The sequence below is a fragment of the Manis javanica genome, chromosome 4 (genome assembly GCF_040802235.1).
Source record: "Manis javanica isolate MJ-LG chromosome 4, MJ_LKY, whole genome shotgun sequence".
Lineage (NCBI taxonomy): Eukaryota > Metazoa > Chordata > Mammalia > Pholidota > Manidae > Manis > Manis javanica.
The window spans coordinates 26,778,851-26,801,140 of NC_133159.1; the positions used below are offsets into that span (position 1 = coordinate 26,778,851).

At 36.2% G+C, this 22,290-nt stretch overlaps 1 protein-coding gene across 7 annotated transcripts in view; it reads left to right on the forward strand.

Annotated features, from left to right (window-relative positions):
• The window catches only part of ZMYM4 (zinc finger MYM-type containing 4), a 163,334-nt gene that overhangs the window by 9,852 nt on the left and 131,192 nt on the right, over positions 1 to 22,290 (forward strand). The window lies entirely within an intron of this gene.

Here is a 22,290-nt window from a genome sequence, read left to right on the forward strand (position 1 = left end):
TACCAATTTGGTGGCTTAAAACAACATAAATTTATTTTTTCACAGTTCTGGAGGCTTAATGTCCAATATCAAGTTGTCAGCAAGGCCATGGTCTCTGAAGACTCAAGGGAAGAATCCTTCCTTGCCTCTTCTAGCTTCTGGTGGATTGACCTGTGTTCCTTGATTTGTGGCAGCATTACTCTAGTCGCTGTCTCCATCTTCACATGGCTTTCTCTCTTTGTTGTCTTGTGTCTTTTGTAAAGATACTCTTAATTGGATTTAGGGTCTGTTCTAATCCAGGATGAACTCTTCTCATCCTGGTAATTAAGGATCTTACCTTAATTACATCTGCAAAGACCCATGCTGCTCATATTCTGCGGTTCTAGGTGGACATAATTTTTTAGGGTCCATAATTCAGCCCACTTAGAGTCTGCCCTCTCATCCTCAAAACTGAATGCCATCTCACGTGTAAGATACACTCACCTCATCCCAGTATCCCCCAAAGTCTCAGTTTTACAGCATGAACTCTAAAGCTCCAAACCTCATCTAAATATCAGCTCAGAAGTCCCACATCTAAATCATCTAAATTAAGTATGAGTGTGACTCTGGTTATGGTCCATCTGAGGTTAAATTTATCTCTGGATTTGTGAAACCGGAAAACAAGTTTTCTGCTTCCAAAATACAATTTTCAGATGGGCATAGAATAAACGTTCCTATTCCAAAAGGAAGAAATAAAGGGATCACTGGTCCCAATAAAGTTAAAAACCCAGGAGGACAAATTTCATTAGGTTTCAAGGCCTAGGGATAATTCTCTGTGGCTTATGGACTCTTGCTTTGGTGGCCTACCTCTTTGGCCTCTGCTTCTGTTTGTGGCTCTGTTTTCAGAGTCATTTTCCTTTTCTTGAGGGGTAGCACATGTTTGCAGCTGATTGGCTTTATTCTTCCCTGTGCACAGAATTCCAAAAGTCAGCTTTTTTTTCTGTCCAGTCTCTTTTCCTTTAGGTACAGGTTGGCAATGTTTTTACTGTATAATATGCTCAGAAATACTGTAAATCTCTTTATATTAATGGGGGTTCATACAATTAGACAAGAGAATTATTCACAGCTCCTTTCTGGATAACCCATCCCTATTCCTGACTTAAGTTGAAGTGATTGATTGGGATCCATGAGTTCCAACCAAATGGTTGTCCAGCTAGACCCTTGGCCCTTTCTGTATAGCACATCTTTCTAATAGCGAATTTCCTAATTTTAACATCCTTTGCAATCTGGGTATGATGAGAACCTCCCAGTCATCGAGAGTTTCCTTTTTTGCTTAATCGTTCCTTCCTCGGTTTATCTCTTTCCTCTTGATTTTTACTGTAAGCAACAAGGAGAAACCAGGCTGTATTTTAATAACTGTGCTAGAAATCTCCATAGCTAAATATCACAAATTCATTGTTTCCAAGTTCTGCTTTTTACCCAACAGTAGAACCCAATTCAGCTAAGTTTTCTGCTACTTTGTAACAAGGATTAGTTCTAGTTTCCAGTAACAGAATTCTTCATTTCTTCCTGAGAACTCAACAGAAGTACCCTTATCTTTCATTTTTCCCAACATTCTTATTCATGGTATGTATGTGCTTTAAGATGATTGAAGCTTTCCCTTCTTTGCTCCTTATTTTCTTTTGAACCCTCACCAGAATTGCCTTTTATATCCATATTTGTACCAATCATCTTTAAGCAATCTAGACTTTATCATGCTTCTCAAAATTCATCCAGCCCCTACCCACTACTCAGTTCCAAAGCTACTTCCACCTTTTTAGGTGTTTATTACAGCAGCACTCCACTTCCATTACGAAAATCTCTTTTAGTTTCTTAGGTTTGCCATAACAAATCACCACAAACTTGGTGTCTTAAAACAGAAATTTATTCTCTCAGAGTTCTGGAGGCTAGAAGTCTGATATCAAGGTGTCAGCTCTCTGAAAAGGGAAGAGTCCTTCTTCTATTCCAGCCTGTACTGGTCCCAGGTGTTTCTTGATTTGTGCAGAACTCCAGTCTTTGCCTCTGACTTTACATGGCCTTCTTTTTTGTTTCTTCTTTTCTGTCTCCTGTAAGAACAGCCTTCATTAGATTTAGGCCCACCCTGATCCAGGATGACCTTATGTCAAGATCCTTACATTAGTTATATCTGCAAGGTTCATTCCAAAAAGGTCACATTCTGAGATTCTGGGAAGTCAGCTTTTGGGGGGGGTTGCAGTTCAACCTACAACAGGGTCTTTAAGGTTGGAACCTGAATTCTTTTTAAAATTGTTGTTTTATAGTTAAAGAATTCCCTTAAAATTCTTTTTGTGTTAAAGTGTACATAATATAAAGCTTACTGTTTTAATTATATAAAGTATATAATTCAAAGGTAGTTATATTAGCAGTGTTGTTCTGCTACCACCACTATTTCACACCAAAGAGAAACTTTACCCCATTGCCCTTCCCTCCAGCCTTTGGAGTGCTTTGATCTACTTTTTCTCTCAATGAATTTGCCTCTTTTAGATATTTTATGTAAGTGGAATCATGTAATATTTAACCTATGGTGTCTGGCTTATTTTACATAGCATAATGTTTCTTAGGTTTATCCATGTTGTAACATGTATCACAACTTCATTTTTTAAGGCTGAATAATATTCCAGTGTATGTATATAATGTATTTTGTTTGGGTATTCATCTGCTAATGGACAGTTGGGTTGTTTCTACCTTTTGGCTATTGCGAAAAATGCAGCTGTATACATTGTCATACAGATACCTGTTTGAGTCCCTGTGTTCAGTTTTCTTACCTAAAATGAATTTGCTGGATGGGAATTCTATGTTTATCTTTTGAGAAATTACCAAACTTTTCCACAGAGGCTGCACCAGTTTCTGTTCCTGCTCGCAATGCACAGGGGTTCTGATTTCTCCATATCCTCTCCAATACTTGTTCTGTTCTTTTCTTTCTGTACTTTTTTTTGTTTGAATAGTAACTATCCTAATGGGTGTGAAGAGGTATCTCATTGTGGTTTTGCTTTCTATTTTTTTAATGACTAATGATGAGTATCTTTTCATGTGCTCATCAGCTACTTGCTATCTTCCTTGGAGAAGTGTCTTTTTAAGTCCGTGCCCATTTTTTAATTAGGTAGTTTGTCTTTTTGTTGTTGAGTTGTAGGAGTTCTGTGTATATTCTGGATATTAAATGCTTATGAGATACGTGATTTGCAAATATTTTCTCCCATTCATTAAACTGTCTTGATAGTGTCCTTTGATCCACAAAAATTTTCAATTTTGATGAAGTCCAGTTTATCTGTTTTCCTTCCGTAGCTTGTGCTTTTGTTGTCATTTAAGAAATCATTGCCAAATCCAAGATCATCTAGTTTTTCTCATGCTTTCTTCTAGGAGTTTTTATAGCTTGGCTCTTTAATTTAGGTCTTCATCATTTTTAAGTTATTTTTTGTTTATGGTATAAATAGTTGGTGGCACTGTAAACCAAGATGGAAAAACTGGGAAAGAATACACATAGGCTGAAGGAGGAAAGTATTATTTCCTTACTTTAGATTACTGATCTAAATTGCCGATGAGTACATAACAACTTACATGTAAAATCTAGATCAGAGTTTTTCATCCTCAATACTGTTGACAGTTTGGACTGGATAATCTTTCCTTGGGGAGGGAGGGGGAGAAGTTGTCTTGTGCATTGTTGCTGTCTGGCAATATGGCTGCCCTCTGTCAACTACATGCCAGGAGCATTGACTCCCCATTTATGACTACTGAAAATAATCTCCAGACATTGCCAAATGTCTTTTAGGAGACCAAATTACTCCTGGGTGACTACAAATATCTAGATATTTTTACCATATATTCTAAAGACCTGTCCAAATTGTTCTTATTTATGTATTCAGCTACTTCTCATACCATTCTCTTATATAAATTCTGATAATACAGCCACATTGATTGACATGACAGTTTTCTTACCAATGTGCCTTTTAAGAAGCATTTTATTCAGCTATAACTTCTATTTATACTTAGCATATTTCTTTTCAGGATATTTCTGTGCATGTATACATGATGAACATCTATGCACAGTATGTTAACATGATTAAGATCATATGTATGATTTTGTTTCTTGAGTTTTTTAACTTGAATTTTCATCCTTAGCACTTTACTTTGTTATTAAAAATTTACTGTAAACATAATTTTTGTGGTTTGTAATATTATATGGCATAGATAAGCTATAATATAGGAGTGTTCTTCCATCTTTAGATTGTTTGATTTTTTTCTCTTAAAAATGGGGGGAATGCCAGGACAGGGAGGTAATAGCCAAAGAGTTTGAGATGTCTTTTCTGGGATGATAAAAATATTCAAAAATTGATTATGGTGATGGTTGTGCAATTCTGAATATACTAACAGTCACTGAATTGTGTACTTTAAATGAGTGAATTATATGGCATGTGAATATCTCAATAAAGTTGTTATGGAAAAAGGATGCTAAATTTAGCTAAAAGTATTATATATAATTTATAGCTCTAGTTTCCTAGAAGTGATTACTGATTCAAGGCATGTGAAAAATATATTTAAGGTTTATTGAGGTACAATTTTTTTAAAAGATCCTGGTATTTTTAAATATTTTAATTTTTTTATTAAGGTATTATTGATATACACTCTCGTAAAGGTTTCACATGAGAAAACAATGTGGTTACTACATTCACCCATGTTATCGAGTTCCCTTATACCCCATTGCAGTCACTGTCCATCAGTGCAGTAAGATGCCACAGATTCACTATTTGCCTTCTCTGAGCTACACTGTCTTCCCCATGACCCCCCATACCATGTGTACTAAACATAATACCCATACTGAGGTATAATTTATATAGAGTAAAACTTACTCTTTTTATTCTGTATTGTTTAAGTTTGTTTATCCATTTGCCAGTTGAAAGACAATTGTTTCTTAGCTCTTGGTGATTATAAATAACATCATTATAAATATTTGCCTATAGGATCTAAAAGGAAACATTTGTTTTAGCAATAATATTACTACTTTTAATAATTTGCTATCTCAAAAAGTTTGAAAGCAGAATATACAAAAGGAAAAACAGCTTCATTCTCAAGAAGGAATTAGCACAAAGGTAAAGCTGATTATGTTGGGTATAATTTCTTTATACTTGTTCAAAGTAACTCCATAGTGAATTTGAGGCAGTTTACAAAAAAACGTATTTAAAAAGATTAAGAGAAATGAGGACCATAGTGAAGGAAAATAGATAGGATAATTCTAATGTGCTTGATGAGATACTATGAGTAGTTAAAGAGGTCCCAGTGTCAAATAGAGCAAACATTACTGCATCTGTGAAGAAGCAGCATTTTCTAGCACAGCTTCTAAGTGCAGTAATTTCAGATGTGAATCTTCAGTAGGGGACACTGAGTAATGAACAATGTCTTCAGTACCATTTTCTTTTTAACAGAAAAAAGCAGTCTGAATTTCTTATCTATAGTTTTTGTATAAACGTGTTTTCATTTCCTTTGGGTAAATAATTAGGAGTGGGGCTTCTAGGTCATGTATGTTTTCTTACATTGTGTTTTAAGAGTTATTTATGTGTTTCGGATAAAAATTCCTTTATTAGATATGTGTTTTGCAAGTATTTTCTCCTAGTCTGTGGCTCATAATCGTTTTCTTAACTGTTTTTCAAAGAGCTGAAGTTGAGGTTGAGGCTGATGAATACACACACACATACACAGACACTAATATTGTGAGAATTAGCAGATAGATAACATCAGAGGACCTGGAGAAAACATAACATGTTGTATTTGTTTTTAATTAGCCATATGCTTCAGGATCCCCTTGGGGGAATTCCATCCCCCTCCCTTACAACACACAAATATTCAGCTCCTATTTATCCCAGACCTTCTGAAATAGAGTATGAGAAAGTGGAGGATTGCAGAGTAGGAAACACTGTCATGACAGAATTTGGCCCTGGTACTTAACATAACATGGTTTTTGTTTCCTTGTGGATAAAATGGAAACAAAGACAATCTAACTCTTAGTAGGTTTCAGTAGGTTAATGCACAGGAAGTACCTAGCTTATACTAGGTGGTAATTTCTAGAAGCAAAGGATAAAAAAATTAGAGCCAAGAATAGTGTCATGGAAGCCTTGAAAGTCATTTCCAGGAAGCAGGAGTGAAAAATTACTCTTTTCTTGCCTTCCATTCTATGTAGCATTGAATTATTGAAGAAACAAAAGTTTGCTTCAGTTACTTTTCAATTCATTTGTTCTCCTGAAATTGACTTTGGTTTTCCTGAAATTGGCTATGATGTTTTTCACAAGTTCTTGAATTCTAGCATATAACAACTTTCTTCTATGATCTTTATATAATTCTTTATAGAATTTATGTCAGAGTTAAATGTCTCTTTAAAGATTATAGAAAATACACATGCCTACTGTCCATCAGTCTTTGTGTTTGATATCTTAACATATATGTTAGAGAAAAACACTTCCCTTATTGTAATTTTTATATATGGAAAATAATTTTTCTTCAGAATTAATTTTGAACTAATACTTCATTTACTATAATTTTTATATATGGAAAATAAATTTAAAAAATTTGAGTAATAAATTTTTAATTTTGAAGAAAAACTATTTTCCACATATAAAATAGGAAGGAAGAGTGCTGCATTTAATAACAAAGGAAGATTTGCTTTGTTTAGTTGTCATTTGTTGTAAGAAAAGAATACAGAAAGACCCAAAAATAGCAAATTATTTTTTGCCTTACTGTATAAGTAAAAAGTTTTATTGGAGAAAAGCTGCTTTTGTTTAGTGTGAGGAATACAACTCTGCATTTAAGAGTTTTCTAGTTGAGCACTACTTTTTAAAAAATTCTTTGTTAGGGAAATTTTCAAAAAATGTAAAGCAAATGGTTGAACAACACTCAGGTATTCATCATTCTTCTGGAATAGTCATCAGTTTTCTGCCCTTGTTTCATCTATTCCTCTTAAATTTTTTCCCTCTAATATTTTAAAGCAAATCCTAGACATACTTCATTTCATCTATTAATACATGAAGTATACATCTCTAACAGATAGTCTTATAAAAAGAAAAACAATACCGTCATCTCACTGAACAAAATCAGTGATTCCTTAGTATACTTAATACTATCTGTTCAACTTTCTTGTTTCAAAAAGTTAGCGAAACAAGATTCATGGGTTGCTAAAACAAGACTCATGGGTTGCTGTGTCTCTTCAGATGTTTCTAATCAATAAATCTCTCCATTAAAAAAATACCATTTGTTTTTAGAAGACACTGGATGATGATATGTTCTGCAGCATTTTCCATGTTCTGGGTTTTGCTGATTATATTATGGTGGCATTGAACATGTTCCTCTGTCATGTTTCCTGTAAACTGTTAGATATGTGATTAGATTCAGGTTCAGTTTTTCTGTGTTTTTTTTAAAGAATTCTTCATAGGTGGTGCTTTGTACTTCCTATGACATTGCTAGTGGAAGCACTTCACTTTTAAGGAATTTTACCATTGTAAAATTTACCATTTTACAATGGTATATCAGGCAATGTCAGCCTAATGCATATATTAAAAAGTTCCTCTTCAACTGTTTCTGACCTAATGGTTTTAACATTCATTGATAATTATTTCTTGATTCATTGTTTCATTAGGGGTTATAAAAGGATAGTTTCCTAATTTATTTCTCCAATGTCTGTAGGTTAGGATTATTTTATAGAGAAGGACTTCACCATATCAGCCAACCATTGGGTTTCCTTGTTACCTTGAAATATTGTTAATATAGAAAGGACAAGATAAACACTTGATTCTTTTACTTGGCATTTTTGAGAATGAGTTGATGCCCTGGCAGCCTCCACAAATGATCAATGAGGGCTGTTTTTTGGCATGGGGGATAGCATGGTACATCATTATAAATGGATATATATGTATATTTATTGTATGTCAGTCTGTTGTACCATCTTTGGTCAGTAAAAGCCCCCAAGTTGACTCTTGTGTCATTTTGTATGAGTCCAGTAGTCTTTTATAACTTCCCTGATTTCTGGTGCAAGGTAAATCAGACTCATCTGTCTTCTCTACTCCAGATCTGAAATCAGCCATTTATCCCAGGAGGCCTGGTTCCTTTTAGTGGGAAATGGTATTTAGAGACTATAATATGTGATCACTTTTTAAAGTTACGTGATCTTAGATTTTAGATTTAGAAGGGTTCTTTGGAGTTTCTACCCAGTGTAATGGAATGTGTGTCCTAAGTACTTTGCATGTTCATAATTGGACTCATTTGAAAGCCATTTAAAATAAGTGATAAAGATTCTCATATTAAATATGATCTTTGTGTTGCTTATAAGAGAAATTTAAAATGAAATTAAACTAATATAAGTTAAAAATAAAAGGATAAAGCAAATGCAGCAAAAATTAGGATTTTAATATTAAAACTATTTATGGCAAAAGAAGCAACTGTCACAAATTTCTGATTCTATGTTTGTAAAAGATAAGAGTTCATATTGAGGATGCAACTACCACCAGTCATCATATATTATAAAACCTTGCACTGAAGTATATATAAAACTAAAACTTAAATGATTTAGAGGAACTGAAGTTCAATTGAATTTGTACACTATGAAGAGAACATTGCCATCTTTTTATACTCTCTTGGAATATTTATAGAAACAATTTACATTTCAGAAAATAATTGCAAATTAAAACCTTAAAATTTAGAGACTGTATTCTTTGACCACAGTGTAGTAAAGCTTAAATGAGTAAAGTGTCATTTAAAACAACACAACCATTTGGAAATTTTAAAACTAAGCAATTCACGGGTTAAGTGAGTTGAAGCTATCTTTAAGTACAAACTGTTCAGACTACAACAATGAGTTTTTATGTCAGTTATACTTCAATTAAAAAAAATATAACAATTGAGCATGCCATATTACAATTTTGAGATACAAGCAGAGCTATCCTTTAAGAAAATATTCAACATTAAGTGCTTTTTAATATAAAAAAAAGAATTGCATAGTGAACTTTGTTAGAACAGTGCAGTAAACGAGGAAGGGTAGAATTAATAAAGTTGAAAACAATGCATTAGAAAAAATGAATTAATGGATAGAAAATCTATAGACTGATAACTGATGCTTTGTGAAGAGACCAATAAAGTAAACAAGTTTCTGACAAGTCTAATTAAGGGGAAAGAAGAAAGAAAGTAGAAATAAATAGTATTAAGGAGAAGAAAATGCTGTAACTGTAAATAGATTGGGGATAATATGTTGAACTATTCTATGTATGATACATAGATTATTTTCTATTTTTTTATTTAACTTATTTTTTTTATTTTGGTATCATTAATATACAATTACGTGAACAACATTGTGGTTACTAGATTCCCCCCGTTATCAAGTCCCCATCACGTACACCATTACAGTCACTGTCGATCAAGTAGTAAGATTCTATAGAGTCACTACTTGTTTTCTTTGTGCTCTACTGCCTTCCCTGTGTCCCCCCCTTACATTATGTGTGCTAATCATAATGCCCGTTATTCCCCTTCTCCCTCCCTTCCTCCTCCCCCCAGTCCCTTTCCCTTTGGCAGCTGTTAGTCCATTCTTGGATTCTGTGAGTTTGCTGCTGTTTTTTTCCTTTCAGTTTTTGCTTTGTTCTTATGCTCCACAGACGAGTGAAATCATGTGGTACGTGTCTTTCTCCACCTGGCTTATTTCACTGAGCATAATACCCTAGCTCCATCTATTTTTCTGTTGTTTTTAAATGAGTGCTGATACATATGTAAGTTCAGTGAAATGGGAGATTTCCTAAAATAAGTTAATGAAATTGATTCAAGAAATAGAAAACCTGAATAGGCCAATAACTGTTTAATAAATGGTAGATCATGTCAAAGAACAACCTCCTCCTGCCCCCAAGTTTCTAGTCTTCTTTGTAACATCTGAGGAACAGTTTATTTTCATGTTTAAAAAATATTTGCTGCAGTCGAAAACCTCATATCAAGATGCTGTAAAAGACCTTGATATGTTTACTATTTATTTCCTATAAAACCTCTTTCTATAAAACTAAGAAGAGAGGGTTTTTCTTTCACATAATAAACATGTATTAGAATCCAACAAACATCCCTTGAAATTTAGGAAGGATACCTGCTGTTAGTAGAATTACTACTGTTCTGGAAGTTCTAGGCAATATAGTAGATGAGGAAAAGAAATAAGAGGTTTAAATCTTGGAAATTATGATTATTTTCTCATGGTATAGTTAGTTGCATGGAAATCTCAAGAGTATCAATAGGAAATATTTTAGGGCTAAGAAAAAAATGCAAAAATGAAAACAATCTGGAGGAAAAGAAGAAAAGACATTAGGATTATAAGAAACAGTAAATGCCTAGTTGTAAAATAGAAATATTTTAAAAAATCCCACAAAACTCAGTAACTGACTATAAGTAGTTGAGAAATACATTAAAAAAAGAAGATTCATGAAGCAATAAAAAATTAAAATTATTTGGAATAAACCTAATAAGAAATATGTGAGACTTAAAATGACAAGACTTTACCTAAGGACACGACACGATAATAAAATAATAACAACAGTAGTCACAACAACTAATCTTTATTGAACATTGTTTTTCAATACATGTTTTAGCTCCTTTCATCCTCAAAATGATCCTGTAATACATTGTTATGCCTGAGGGTAATGGAGAGGTAAATTGCCTTGTCAGAGTTACTTAGCTGGCTAGCATGAGGAAGAATGGGTTTGGGACTCATTCAGGCTGTGTGACTCCAAACTCCAGAGAATCAGTAACCACTATGCTTTGATGACTCTTGAAAAAAATAGAGTGATACAATGTGTTCCTGGATGGGAAAACCCAATATTATAAAAATATGTCCCATAAAGTTAATATTTCAGTCAGCATCCCAATGAGATTTTGTTTTTCTTTCTTTCTTTTTTATTAATGGTGAGGAGGGTAGAATTTGAGAAAACAATGATCAAGTTCATTAGGAATTACAGATATGAGAAAGACAGCCAAAACAGCTTTCAATTAGAAGAATAACGGGAGTGGAGGAGTAGGGGAATGGCTGGGTACCTTGTTCTACAAGATCTTGAATATAATAACAGTATAGAAATGCTCAGGTAGATTACTACAAATAAAGAGATTCATGTCTATATGTTAAATGGTGTTTGGACAGTCTGCCGGTCCTTTAGACAAAGTTAAGATTTTTTTCTCACTGCAGATACCAAAACAGATTCTAGAGGAGTTGGATATATGAATAGAAGAAAATGAGACTATTAAATGAAAAATTATTACCCAAAGAAAATAGGTAAATATAACAACTTGATATAGGGAATGCTTTTTTAAACATACCAAATATATATATATGTAATTCAAAAGAATGGTAGATTTGACTACATTGAAAAAAAATCACATTTTTATAAAGGAAAGTATTTGGAATACCTGACAAGCAGAAGTGACTGTTTTCAGAAGAATGAGGTATTGGGCAGATGAAAGCAGAGAACCACTTTAGTAGTCACCTTAGATTTCTCAGTGCTCTGTATCCCTAATTTCCATCCAGTAACCATTCATGCTTTCACTCAACAAATGTTTGAGTGTATATTATGTACAAGGAACCATTGTAAGTATTGAGGATACAGTAATGAATAAAATGGAGAAAATCTCTGCTCTATGGAGTTTACATTCTAGTGAGGAAACATTTAAAATGGAACACTTCTGTAGAGGAACATGAAGAAAAAGGTAAAGTGTGCTATGGTAGACAGGGCATTGCATTTTTAAATTGTGGCATTTAAGCAAAAATCTGAAGGGAATGAGAAAGCAAGCCCTGTGGGCTTCTGAGAGGAATAACATTCTACGTAGAGGGAATAACAAGGGCAAAGACTGAGGCTGGAGGGTGCTGTGCATGTTTTATGAACAGCAAAGAGGTGGTAGCTGAAGGTGAGCAAAGCGAGCAAGGTGGCCAGTAGTATGATGAGGTCAGGGAGGTAAATGCCTAGAATCATGTAGGGGCTTTAAAGGCTAGATAATTTGTTGTCATCCTCAGATGTTTCAAAGCACTCCTGGCCATTACTCACTAAAGATCAGTGGAATTATCCTGTTTTGGTAACCAAAAAAGCTAAATTTTCTAGATTTAGAGAGCAAAATTGCCTAATTGAAAACCACTGCCCTACTGAATTGCTTAGGTCCCTTTGGGGAAGGCTTAGAGGAATATTTATGGTGTACTTGTAGTGGTGCAGAGTCCTTCCTCAAGGGGACCCAGTCTTTTCTAATTCAGGAGGCTAAGGGTCTGAATTGACTAGGTCTGGAAACTATGTGAATGTTCATGACTTCCACTGTGATGACACAAGGCAGTTTTTGGTCACTAGATTTAGACATTTTTCTGCTAAACAGATTAAACTGCCCATCTGTTTCATTCCTAGGAGCAGCGTGAACAATTAGCCACAGCCCAAGATCCCTGTGAACCAAACCATTCTGATAACTGGTTTGTCCTTGCTGTCCTTATCTTTGGAGTTAACTGCTAAGACTTGGGCCCCTGCTACTTTGGGATCCCATCTTCCTCAATGAAATCAGGTAGCCCATATCAGTGGTGACATTCTCTACAGTCATATCTGACTTAGGAAAGAACAGTCACACAAGTTTTCATGTATGTGGTGCTCCCCTTCTGGGCCTTCTCAAGGAATGTAGTTGAGTGTACTGGCTATAGAGGGTAAATCTACTCCAGTGTTCCGGTCTCCCTGAGCTTCTGGATTTCCTCTTTGTATAATGCCAGTGAAACTCTAGTATCTTAAACTCATTAACCTCAAATGTTCATTGTTAGTGTAGTTTTTATTAGCATTTCCCTAATGATTGTCAAGAATTGCTGAGGATAAGTTTCAGTCAATAAAAAGCTGTTAGAGCCAATCTCCAAGCGCAGAAACTAACAAGTTAAATTCAGAACCTATGGTCAGTAAGCTCACCCATGTTGGTGAATTTAATCTCTTTGTTCTAATACTCTTAGCACCTACTTTCACACATACCTGTAGACTTTTGCCATTATACATTAGCAAAATCTTGGCATTTTTTTGATGTGTAAACTATCTCCTCTTGGGTCATAGTGTGTACCTTTTCCTCTACAACCTGCTGAAATTTGAACCTAGTTACAGGTCCAGTGGCAATGGGATTAGTTGTGGTTGGTCTTGAAGAGAATGAGCACCCTGCACTTTATTTGCTCTACATAAGATATCACAGTAATTTGAGGTAAAGGAAGGCTACTCTAACTTAGATACAGAAGGACAAGTTACTTCCTCTGGAGATTTGAAATTGTCTTTTTTCTGTTTCAAACACATGTTCTCATTCCAAGTTTCAGGGTGCCATTTTTTCCCAGTCATTGCACTTACTGTGAGAAACTTGGTGAGACTGAATTCTTCTGACATTGTAATTCAGATATTTGTGCAATTAAATTTTGTATTTGTCACCAATATTGGCCTGTGGTTATAAGGATTAAGAGATTTTTCTGTATTGTCATGAAAATGCTGTGTTTCTCAGACTGTGATTTGATCTGAGAATTAATGGAGCAGGACTTTGTTCTGTAACTGCTCAAGAGCACTTAGAAAACCCATCCCAAATTGCGGACCTTGTAGTCATCCTTACTGCCTGAATAGTGAAGTGCAACAGCCACTTGGGTTTGAACCCAAGGCACTTGCTTCAGTTGGTACTTTATCACAATCAAGCACAAGGGGTATGGCTTGATTAACTCATGCCACTGCATACAGGGAATTACTAGCATCCTTCTTCTGCTTGGGCCTAGCCTTAAACTCAAGGACACAACCAAGCCAATCTCCAAGTCTTTGTGAGTGTATCTACTACAACCACTGCCGGTACTAATCTTCTATCACTCAGGGTCAGAAACCACACAATAATTTGAATAGGGAAATTTTAATATATAAAGTATTATTAATCAGTAACAGAATTAACCTTAGGGGGTAAAGAACTAAAGTATATAGACTAGCAGGAAGGAAGGTGTACTTTACTTTAGAAGAGCAGCCACTAGCTCTATGGCTGAGGCAGTGTAGAAGAGATGGAACACATTTGGAAGATGCTCTACTTCTAGGTCTCAAGACTGAGATTAAGATCTTGGAGAGGGTGTGTTCCACTTACTACTGGAGAAGTTTGAAGTGCTGCACATTTTTGCTCTGTAGGATACCTTCTTCTGGAGTACTGACAAAAGTTACTATGAAACTCCTTGCTGGAACTGGCTAAGAAGCTAGCAGGGGCACTGGCATAATTCTCTGGGAAGTCTCCTGCCCGTTGGAGTGCTGCTGAAACTTGCTAGGTAGCTGTCCTCTGGGGTGCTGACAAAACCTGTAGGAATCTAGCCATGGGGTTGTGTGTGTGTGTCACTGAGAGCTGGTGGGAAGTTTGTGCCTGGTAAGAGGTCCATTTGTGTCTTGCCTGCCATTAGCCTCCACTGGGGCAAGCAGGTTAGTGCAGTGTAATGGGAAGAGAGCTCTCACCAGTCTGAATTATTCCTCCAGTGCCACCTGCTGACAAGGGTTTAACACAATGAAGACACGGTTAGAGGGGCTAGCTCTATTAATCACAAAGCAGCGCAGAGAAGAGTGGATTTGGAGTTGAGAGGCAATACATTTGTAATTGGTACACTTAGATACTTATATTTTTAGTACTTTACATGCCCTTGAGTAGACCTTGATTTCCATATTGTGTCATTTTGCTTCTTCCTGAAAGGTTTACCTTTAATCTCATTGTGCTGGCTTGCTGCTGATGAATTCTTCAGCTTTTGTATATCTGAAACACTTAATTTTGTCTTAAAAAAAAATAGTGGTAAAATACACATAACAAAATTTACCATCTTACCCGTTTTTTAAGTGTATACTTCAGTGGAATTAAATACATTTAATGTGCAAACATCACCACCATCTATCTATCTAACTTCATAGCTCTTTTCATCTTGTAAAACTGAAACTGTACCCATTAAACAATAATCTCCATTACCTTTTACCCAAGCCTTGTCAACTATATTCTGTGTTCTGTTTCTATTTCACTTAGTATATAATGTCCTCAAGTTTCAGCCATATGGTATGATGAGTCAGAATTTCCTTCCTTTTAAATGGTACATAATATCCCATTGTATGTGTATACCAGCTTTTGCTCATTCCACTTGGGTTACTATCACAGTTTAGCTGTTACAATGTTGCTATGAATGTGGGAGTCCAGTATCTCTTTAAGACTGTTTTCAGTTCTTTGGAGTATATATCCAGAAGTGGAATTACTTGATCACATAGTAATTCTGTTTTTAATTTTTTGAGGACCACTGAGTATATATCCAGAAAGTGGAACTGCTTGATCACATAGTAATTGTTTCTAATTTTTTGAGGACCCGCCATATTCTTAACCATAGCAGCTACACCTGTAACTTAAAAGATTTATTATTATTATTTATTTAAAAAAATTTTCATATCATTAATCTACAATTACATGAAGAATACGATGTTTACCAGGCTCCCCCCCTCACCAAGTCCCCCCCCCACCCCAGTCACTGTCCATCAGTGTAGCAAGATGCTGTGTAATCACCACCTGTCTTCTCTGTGTTGCACAGCCCTCCCCATAAACCCTGACAACACTATACATGCTAATCGTAATGCCCCCTTTCTTTTTCCCTGCTGGTATCCCTCCTTTCCCACCCATTGTCCCCAGTCCCTTTCCCTTTGGTAACTGTCAGTGCATTCTTGGGTTCTGTGATTCTGCTACTGTTACATCTGTTGAAGAGACTGTCATTTCCCCATTGTATGTCCATGGCTCCTTTATCATATATTAATTGACCATATATGTTTGGGTTAATGTTTGGAGTCTCTATTCTGTTCCATTGGTCCATGGCTCTGATCTTGTGCCAGTACCAAATTGTTTTGTTTACTGTGGCTTTGTAGTAGAGCTTCAAGTTGGAGAGTGAGATCCCCCCCCACTTTATTCTCCCTTCTCAGGATTGCTTTCTCTATTTGGGGTCTTTCGTGTTTCCAAATGAATTTTTGAAGTATTTGTTCCAGTTCATTGAAGAATGCTGTTGGTAATTTGATAGGGATTGCATGGAATCTGTATATTGTTTTGGGCAGGATGGCCATTTTGACAACATTAATTCTTCCTAGCCAGGAGCAAGGGATGAGTTTCCATTTGTTAGTGACCTCTTTAATTTTTCTTAAGAGTGTCTTGTAGTTTTCAGGGTATAGGTCTTTCACTTGTTTGGTTAGGTTTATTCCTAGGTATTTTATTTTTTTTGATGCAATTGTGAATGGAATTGTTTTCCTGATTTCTCTTTCTATTGGCTCATTGTTAGTGTATAGGAAAGCCACAGATTTCTGTGTATTAATTTTGTATCCTGCAACTTTGCTGTATTCTGATAATAGTTCTAGTAGTTTTGGAGTGGAGTCTTTAGGGTTTTTCATGTACAATATCATGTCATCTGCAAATAGTGACAGTTTACCTTCTTCTTCACGAATCTGGTTTCCTTGTATTTCTTTGTTTTGTCTAATTGCCGTGACTAGGACCTCCAGTACTATGTTGAATAACAGTGGGGAGAGTGTACATCCCTGTCTTGTTCCCGATCTCAGAGGAAAAGTTTTCAGCTTCGCACTGTTCAGTATGATGTTGGCTGTGGGTTTATCATGTATGGCTTTATTATGTTGACATACTTGCCCTGTATACCCATTGTGTTGAGAGTTTTTATCATGAATGGATGTTGAATTTTGTCCAATGCTTTTTCAGCATCTGTGGAGATGATCATGTGGTTTTTGTCCTTTTGTTGATGGTGGTGGATGATGTTGATGGATTTTTGAATGTTGTACCATCCTTGCATCCCTGGGATGAATCCCACTTGGTCATGGTGTATGAACCTCTTAATGTATTTTTGAATTTCGGTTTGCTAATATTTTGTTGAGTATTTTTGCATCTACATTCATCAGGGATATTGGTCTGTAGTTTTCTTTTTTGGTGGGGTCTTTGCCTGGTTTTGTTATTAGGGTGATGTTGGCTTCATAGAATGAGTTTGGGAGTATTCCCTCCTCTTCTATTTTTTGGAAAACTTTAAGGAGAATGGGTTTTATGTCTTCTCTGTATGTCTGATAAAATTCCAAGGTAAATCAATCTGGCCCAGGGGTTTTGTTCTTGGATAGTTTTTTGATTACTGCTTCAGTTATGTTGCTGGTAATTGGTCTGTTTAGATTTTCTGTATCTTTCTAGGTCAGTCTTGGAAGGTTGTATTTTTCTAGGACGTTGTCCATTTCTTCTAGGTTTTCCAGCTTATTAGCATATAGTTTTTCATAGTATTCTCTAATTCTTTGTATTTCTGTGGGGTCCGTCGTGATTTTTCCTTTCTCATTTCTGATTCTGTTGATTTGTGTTGATTCTCTTTTTCTCTTAATGAGTCTGGCTAGAGGCTTATCTATTTTGTTTATTCTCTTGAAGAGTCAGCTGTTGGTTTCATTGATTTTTTCTATTTTATTCTTCTCAATTTTATTTATTTCTTCTCTGATCTTTATTATGTCCCTCCTTCTGCTGACCTTAGGCCTCATTTGTTCTTCTTTTCCCAATGTTGATAATTGTGACATTATACTATTCATTTGGGATTGTTCTTCCTTCTTTAAATATGCCTGGAGTGCTCTATACTTTCCTCTTAAGACTGCTTTTTCTGCGTCACACAGAAGTTGGGGCTTTGTGTTGTTGTTGTCATTTGTTTCCATATATTGCTGGGTCTCCATTTTAATTTGGTTGTTGATCCATTGATTATTTAGGAGCATGTTGTTTAAGCCTCCATATGTTTGTGAGTCTTTTTGCTTTCTTTGTACAATTTATTTCTAATTTTATACCTTTGTGGTCTGAAAAGTTGGTTGGTAGGATTTCAATCTTTTGGAATTTACTGAGGCTCTTTTTGTGGCGTAGTGTGTGGTCTATTCCGGAGAATGTTCCATGTGCACTTGAGAAGAGTGTGTATCCTGTTGCTTTTGGATGTAGAGTTCTGTAGATGTCTGTTAGGTCCATCTTTTCTAGTGTGTTGTTCAGTGCCTCTGTATCCTTACTTATTTTCTGTCTGGGGGATCTGTCCTTTGGAGTGAGTGGTGTGTTGAAGTCTCCCAAAATGAATACATTGCATTCTATTTCCTCCTTTAATTCTGTTAGTATTTGTTTCACATATGTGGTGCTCCTGTGTTGGGTGCATATATATCTATAATGGTTATATCCTCTTGTTGGACTGAGCCCTTTATCATTATGTAATGTCCTTCTTTATCTCGTTACTTTCTTTGTTTTGATGTCTATTTTGTCTGATACTAGTACTGCAACACTTGCTTTCTTCTCACTGTTGTTTGCATGAAATATCTTTTTCTATCCCTTGACTTTTAATTTGTGCATGTCCTTGGGTTTGAAGTCTCTTGTAAGCAGCATATAGATGGGTCTTCTTTTTATATCAATTCTACTACTCTGTGTCTTTTGATTGGTGCTTTCAGTCCATTTGCATTTAGGGTGATTATTGAAAGATATGTACTTACTGCCCTTGCAGCATTTAAGTTAGTGGTTACCAAAGGATTAAGGTTAGCTTCTTTAGTATCTTACTGTCTCACTTAACTCACTTATTGAGCTATTATAAACACTGTCTGATGATTCTTTATTTCGCTCCCTTCTTATTCCTCCTCCTCCATTCTTCATATGTTGGGTGTTTTGTTCTGTGCTATCTAGAGCAGTCCCTCTAAGATATCCTGTAGACGTGGTTTGTGGGAGGCAAATTCACTCAACTTCTGCTTGTCTGGGAATTATTTAATCCCTCCTTCATATTTAAATGATAATCATGCTGGGTGCAGTATTCTTGTTTCATGGCCCATCTGTTTCATTGCATTAAGTATATCATGCCATTCTCTTCTGGCCTGTAAGGTTTCTGTTGAGAAGTCTGATGATAGCCAGATGGGTTTTCCTTTGTAGGTGACCTTTTTTTTCTCTCTGGCTGCCTTTAATACTCTGTCCTTGTCTTTGATGTTTGCTGTTTTAATTATTATGTGTCTTGGTGTTGCCCTCCTTGGGTCCCTTGTCATGGGAGTTCTGTGTGCTTCCGTAGTCTGAGAGGCCATTTCCTCCCCCAGTTTGGGGAAGTTTTCAGGAATTATTTCTTCAAAGACATTTTCTCTCTCTTCTTGTTCTGGTACTCGTGTAATGTGAATGTTGTTCCATTTTGATTGGTCACACAGTTCTCTTAATATTCTTTCATTCCTGGAGATCCTTTTACCTCTCTCTGTGTCAGCTTCTCTGAGTTGCTGTTCTCTGATTTCTAGTCCATTAATGGTCTCTTGCATCTCGTCCATTCTGCTTTGAAGTTCTTCCAGAGATCGTTTTATTTCTGTATTCATCCTCCTTAACTCTTGCATATTTCTCTGCAAGTCCATCAGCATGGTTATGACTTTTATTTTCAAATATATTTCAGGAAGATTGGTAAAATCTATCTCCCCAGATTCCTTCTCAGGGGAGGATGTGGAGGATGTCTAGGTTAGTCTGGTCTGGATCAAATTTTTCTGCCTTTTCATGTCGATAGATGCAGTGGTATGCTGTTGGCTCTTCTGTCAGCTGGGACAACCAAGAACCTTTCCACCTGCTCCTGACCTTTCTTTCCTGGGACAACAGCGGCCCCTAGCGCCTTGTGTTGGGCAGTTGCGCTTAGACTGGGTCTGTTTCTTGCCTGGCTGCTATTGAGGAAGCTCCCTTGCTGTGGGCGTGGCCAGCCTCAGGCTGCCGCCCTGCTATGGCGGGGCCGCACTGGAGGGGAACGGGCGGGGGGGCTGTTTATCACCTTGAGGTGTCTCAGAGCTGTGCTGCCACCCAGGGTGTTAGGGCGCCCAGAGTTCCCCGGGATTCTCAGCTGCTAGGCTAAGTGTCCCGGATGCTTCTGTCCAGCCATGGGGTCCCTGTCATTTTAAGACTTTCAAAAAGCACTCGCTTTTCTTTCTCCCAGGGGCACCGGCTGCAGGGACCCACTTGCAGGTTTTACTATCCTGTTTTGCTAGTTTCCTGCACTCCTCGCACTGTGTGCCTGTCCTCTGGGTGCGGATGGCTAGGGCTGGCTATTTAGCAGTCCTGGGCTACCTCTCTCTCCCTGCTCCGACTCCTCTTCTCCCGCTGGGAGCTGGGGTGAGGGGTGCTTGGGTCCCGCCGGGCCGGGGCTTGTATCTTACCCCCTTTGCGAGGCGCTGGATTCTCTCAGGGGTGGATGTAGTCTGGCTGTTGTCCTGTGTGTTCTGGTCTCTCTTTTAGGGATAGTTGTATTTGTTGTATTTTCAAAAATATATATGTTTTTGGGAGGAGATTCCCAGTGTCCTTCTCACGCTGCCATCTTGGCTCTGCTTTCAGATCCCAGCTGTAACTTTTTACATTCCTACCACCAGTATGTAAGTGTTCAAATTTTCCTACATCCTCATAATTACTTGTTTTGTTTTTTTGATAGTAGCCATCCTAGTGAGTGTGAGTGAGGTGGTATCCTATTGTAGTTTTGATTTGCATTTGCCTAATTATAAGTGATACTGAGTATCCTTTCATGCACTTTTTTGGCCACTTGTATATCTTCTTTGGAGAGAAGTCTGTTCAAGTCTTTTGCCCATTTTTGAATTGGGGTGGCTGTTTTTGGAGTTCTGTTTTGAGTTTTAGGAGTTCTCTATATATTCTGGATATTGATCTTTTTTCGGATAAAACATTTGTAAATATTTTAACCGTTTCTGTCAGGTGCCTTTTTTATTCTGTTAAGACTGTCTTTGGATGCACAAAAATTCTGAAATTTTCATGAAGTCTAATTTGTTTCTTTTCTTGTCTGAGCATTTGGTATCATATTTGAGAAGTCTCTGACAAATCCAGTGTCATGAAGCTTTTGCCCAGTGTTTTCTTCTAAGAATTTTATAATTTTAGGTCTAATATTTAAGTCTTTGATCCATTTTGAGTTAATTTTTGTATATGGTGTGAAATACGAGTTCAACTTCATTCCTTTACATGTGATTATCCATTTTCCCAAGATTTTTGTTGAAAAGAGTATCTTTTCTCCATTGAGTGGTCTTGGCACATCCTTGTAAAATCATTTGACTATATGTGAGGATTTCATTCTGAGCTGTCTATTCCATTGGTCTCTTCTGTAATGACCACATTGTTTTGATTACGGTACTTGTGATAAGTTTTAATATCAGGAAATGTGAGTCCTACAGGTTTGTTTTTCTTTGTCATGACTGTTTTTGACTATTTGGGGAATCTTAAAAATCCATATGAATTTTAGGATGGGTTATCCTAGTCTGCAAGCAATGTCATTGAGATTTTAATAGGGATTGCATTGAATCTGTGGATCACTTTGGATAGTACTGACATCTTAATATTAAATCTTTCTACCTGTGTGGGATATGGTTTCATATTTTTATATCTTATTTAATTTCATTCAAAATTTTTTGTAGTTTTTATTTTACAAGTCTTTTACCTCCTTGGTTAGGTACTGTATTATATCCTTTTAATGGTATTGCAAATTGAATTGTTCTGGAATTTCCATTTGGATTTTTCGTTGTTAGTGTATAGAAATGCAACTGATTACTGATTTTTGTGTGCTGACATTGTATCCTGCTACTTTGCTGAATTAATTTATCAGTTCTAACAGTTTTTTGTGTGGAATCTTACAGGGTTTTCCACATTTAAGATTATATCATGACTTCTTTAAAGAAGAAATTAGGATGACCAACAGGCACATGAAAAGATGTTCCACATTGCTAGTCATCAGGGAGATGCAAATTAAAACCACAATGAGATACCACCTCACATCAGTTAGGATGGCCAACATCCAAAGACAAGAAACAACAAATGTTGGAGAGGATGCATAGTTAGGGGAACCATCTTACACTGTTGTTGGAAATGTAAATTAGTTCAACCAGTGTGGAAAGAAATATGGAGGTTCCTGAAAAAAACTCAAAATAGAAATTCCATTTGACCAAGGATTTCCACTCCTAGGAATTTACCCAAAGAAAACAAGATCCCAGATTCAAAAAGATAAATTCACCCCTATGTTTATCAAAGCACTGTTTACAATAACCAGGATATGGAAGCAACCTAAGTGTCCATCAATAGATGACTGGATAAAGAAGAAATGTTACATATACACAATGGAATATTATTCAGCCATAAGAAGAAAACAAATCCTACATTTACAACAACATGGATGGAGCTAGATTGTATTATGTTTAGTGAAGTATGCTAGGTAGAGTAAAACAAGTACCAAATGACTTCACTTATTTGTGGAGTATAAAAACAAAGCAAAACTGAAGG